Source organism: Cupressus sempervirens, chromosome 8 (assembly GCF_028749045.1).
Source record: "Cupressus sempervirens isolate cs-2001-9-10 chromosome 8, ASM2874904v1, whole genome shotgun sequence".
Taxonomy (NCBI): domain Eukaryota; kingdom Viridiplantae; phylum Streptophyta; class Pinopsida; order Cupressales; family Cupressaceae; genus Cupressus; species Cupressus sempervirens.
In genome coordinates this window covers 720,351,404-720,356,083 of record NC_143125.1, presented here as the reverse complement: position 1 = coordinate 720,356,083, position 4,680 = coordinate 720,351,404, and the positions used below count along the sequence as shown (strand labels likewise).

Here is a 4,680-nt window from a genome sequence, read left to right as displayed (position 1 = left end):
TACCTTACTACTATACCATCCTACCAATGTTTCCATACTGCTTCATTATACTAATATAGAGCCATCATGCCCAACATCATATGGTCATACAAGGAAAGTATTGTACGATGTACCTTGTATAGGGTTTGGTAGACTCACCATATGATAGACTCCACCATAATTAAGCACCCGAAAAACTATGCATTTTGATAGGGCTTGGGTATCCTTTTACCATGTTTATTTTGTTTTATTAGTTGTCTACAAGAACCTTAAACTAATATCCCTATGAATCATAATTAATTAAACCTTTCATGCCCATAACATTAGCTATGTCATCTACTAAAACTAGGGAAAGACAATACAGTGTCACTAGAAACATTTTTTTTCATGCATTCAACCATCTACATATGATAACCCATTATAAAAGGAAAAAACTAGATGCAAATTGACTCCTACTTCCTTGATAACCAAAAGAAGAAAACCCACCTTAGTAGGGTCTGACTCCATATCACTAGGAGTCATATAGAGAAGAAACCAGGAGAATAAAAACACCCCTATTGGAAGAAACTAAACCCTCGCAAAAAGCACTACTCTCTTAAGTTAAAGGGAGCCTCTCTCCATAGAATTCAAGTATGTTAAAAAATAAATTGGCTTGAGTTCTTATTATAAAAATAATAATTAATTTTATCTTGCATTTAATATTTTACATATTCCCATTTCAATATCATGTAGACCCATCTAAATTATGATAGTTTGGTTTATATCATTTTCATGTTACATAAGACTAAGAATGATTAGATATGAATTTGGTCAATTGATGCATATAGGTGTAACCTAACATTCAAAACAACTTTTTCATTTCAGCTTTGATATGTGATGAAAACTAAATTGCATCTCATCTTTATGCAAGACTTTATCACTACTTTGTAGTAAGGGAATTCATGTTACTAATTCTCATTTAGTAGGTGAGAAATTAGCGAGACTTATTCAATGTCATTTATAGTTAAAGAATTTATAAAAGATTTTAATTTTTTTTATTTAATGGAGGGCCCCTAGAAATTTATAAAAGATCTTGATTTGACTAAGGATAAAAATGGAATTTATGAGGTTGTTGAAATATTTGAGTTACTGTTCTGATTCTAAATCCCAATTATTAATAATAATTTAAGAAAATAAATGTTATAATTTAATCCCTTTCAAATACATATTTTTCATTAATTACTTATTTATTGATATAGAATTTGGGATTCATCTTGCGCTTAAATATCCCACTTGAAGAAGAAAACCCATTCTACTGGAAAAGATATAAATGTGGGCTGCATATCTTGTTATGTATATTATTTGTTAGAAAGTTTACAGAATGAGTGACAGGAATTTACGCTAGCCAAATACTAATAAAACCCTCCATACAATAGTATTACTTTCATCTATTCCCTCTTACTTACATATCTAATTATATTGCATATTATTCATTCAATTGTTTACAGGATCAGAGGCAGGAATTCGCAGTAGCGGTATACTAATTAAACCCTCTACTTTCACCTAGGCCCTTTAATAAACATATCAATAGTTAAAATCACAGCATCATAAACACTGAAGACTCTCTTTCTGACCCCGCTATTGAATGTCAATATTCCAATCATAGTAGCGAATCCCAAACCATAACTCAATCCAAGTCCAACTGCCCATCCCACCATTTCATCATTTGAATTCTCTGTTTCACCATTTGTCTCAATACTGGTGCAGTTTCCATAGTCAGCAGAGTTGTTGCAGAATGTTGTATTGCTAAATGGAATCCCACTTAGCTTAGGATTGCCAAAGTAGGACGACTGCCCAAAGGTTAGGAACTGCCCTCCAAGGGGTACTTTTCCTTCTAACATGTTGTAAGACAGATTCAATATCTCTAAATAGCTAAGCAACTGAATTTCTAAAGGGATTTTTCCATTCAACCTGTTTAGCGACAGGTCAAGAGACTCTAGCTGCTCCATGCCTCCCAATGTTTTGGGGATTTGACCACTTAGATGATTCCTTGAAAGGTTAAGAGTTATCAAGCCTTGAAGAGATCCCATTTGGGAAGGAATGGTTCCTGATAAGTTGTTGCTGGAGAGATCAATACATTTAAGAATGAAAAGGATTTTGACGAAATCAACATCCCGACCTTTCCAGGAAATATCAATCTTATTTGTATACACCGTATTTACTTTAAATACCTTTGAAGTATCTTCTTCGAGAAGGTTTGGATCACTCTGTGATGCATTGACTATTGCAACCAAGTTTGTAAGATTACTTGGAATGGGCCCTGAAAAGTGGTTTCTAGAAAGGTCCAGAATCTGAAGATTTGGAAGACCAGTTACTTGGGGTGGGATACTTCCATGAAATTTATTGGACCTCAGAATCAAGACGTGCAACTGTGATAACTTTCCAATCCAGCGGGGGATAGTGCCCTCAAAAATATTATTTTGCAGATCAAGTACTTGCAGAGTTTGACATTTTGAAATGGATGAGGGAATAACTCCTCTCAACCGATTATCAGAGAGCTTCAATGTATGAATCTATTTCAGGCTTCCCCATTCTACTAGCACTTTACCTTGTAGATGATTTCCCGCCAAGTCTAGAACTCTGAGAAGCGAGCAAGTCCTGGTTAAATTAGGAGGAATCACACTGGTGAGTATATTATTTGAAAGGTCAAGAAACTCCAAATCTGAAGTACAGATAGAGTCTGGAATTACTCTGATGAGATTGTTTCTCGACAATGATAAGAAGACAATATGCTGAAGATGTTCACCAATATCAGTGGGAATAAAACCATTGAATTGATTCAGGCTCATGTGCAGCATCTTAACACCAACAACAGGAAGAGGAAGAGCACCTTGTAAGTTGTTATTGTGCAAATCCAGGTACAAATCAGTCCTGCATGTTAGTTTTGACGGCAATGAACCTGTTAATTGATTACAACTAAGGTTTAAATATGTAAGACTTGGTAATTCCCATATCCAGGATGGTATAGTTGTCACACTGTTAAAGGATAGATCCAAATGGTCCAATTTATATTGACTGGCAAGAAATAATGGAATTTTATCTAAACTGCAAGAACCTAGTCCCAAAAATTTGAGCTTCTCGAACTGTGGTTTCTAGGTTGGATCAAAGCTCACGGTTAAGTGATTGAAAGAAAGATCAAGCAATTCAAGTCTAGTGAGATTATCGAAAAAGGAAAGGGATATGAAGCCTCCTAGATTGATGGAGTCTAGATAAAGGGATCTTAAGTTGACTAGATCTGAAACTGTGGGCAAAAATGAGGTATTCAATGGATTGTAACCGAGGTCAAGATAAGAGAGGGAAGAAAGTGATCCCAATGAAGGTGGGATTGTCTCGGTTAACTTGTTATTGAACAGATCCAAATGAACAAGTTTAGTGAGATTGACTATGGAGAGAGGAATCTCACCTTCAATGTTGGTATATGAAAGGGCGAGACTCTCCAAGGATGAGATATTCCCTACACCAGATGGAATTTGTCCCTCCACAGCTGTCAATGAAAGATCAACGTTGGTTAGCAACCAAGATGTTTGCTATGCAATGAAGGAAAGCTCTCCTCCAAGATAGTAATTCTCAGAGAGATCAAGTGAGAGCAAGTGGGCAGTCAAATTTTCAAACCAAGGAGGTATCTTTCCTGACAAAGAATTATCTGAAAGATCGAGATGGAGGAGAGAAGTGAGATTGAGAAGGGAATTTTGGATTGGTCCGATAAGCCCATAGTCAAACATGTTGAGTTGTTCAAGGTTTGATAAACCACAAACAGCTCCACCCCAATCTTTGCTTACAGAGATGCTCACTCCATCAAGAGACAGGTATTCCAAGCTCACCAGATTTGACAAGCTTTCCAAATTCATATGCAATTCACTTACAGAGAATTCATTTACATCTCTAGAATATGACAAGTCGAGAAAACTGAGACTCTATAACTTTATAAAATGTGGAGTGAGATTACCATTGAAGAGGTTGTTGCTCAGATTGAGGTGCTCTAACTTTTCAAGTTGAAACAACCATCTAGAGATGTTACCCTCCAAATTGTATCCACCCAAATCCGGGCCAAAAACATGGCCTGTGTGGAGGTTACAGCTGACTCCACTCCACGTGCAGCAATTAAATGTGTGCCACGAGCTTAGCTTTTTTGCCTCATCCACAACGGCTATCTTGAAATCCAAAAGATGATCTCTTTCACGGAGGGTGCATGCCATTGCAGGAGGAGAGGTGAAGCAGAAGAAAGAGCATGATATCGTAATGATTGCAAAGGCAACTCTAGCATCTGAAAGTGTACTCTCCATGTCTTCTACACGCTAAAACTCCTTTTAACTTCAAAAGAAAGAGATGATGAAATGAATGTTAAATATATGCCTTCCCATGCTTAAATATTGTTTTATAGAGAATGGAGGCATGTGGGGAGGGAGTGGTACTTCCTTGAGTGGAAAAGTCTTACTAGGATAGGGCAGTATGCAATGCTTGAATAGTTGATCTTATTCTTATAAGTTATTTAAAATGAGTAGAAAGTCTGTTTCAATAACATCATTTCATATTTAATGAGTAGAAAAGTAAGAGGATGGTATGATGGTATGGAATGGAATGCTTTAATGAAAGATCTCATTCTTTGATTTTAAGGGTTTCAAGAATTCTCTTGACTTCAAAACAGAGTGGAAAAGTCCGTCT

At 36.2% G+C, this 4,680-nt stretch overlaps 1 pseudogene; it reads right to left on the bottom strand.

Annotated features, from left to right (window-relative positions):
- Window positions 1–1,517: 1,517 nt before the first annotated feature.
- Window positions 1,518–4,301, bottom strand: LOC149544462 (uncharacterized; annotated as a pseudogene).
- Window positions 4,302–4,680: the final 379 nt, after the last annotated feature.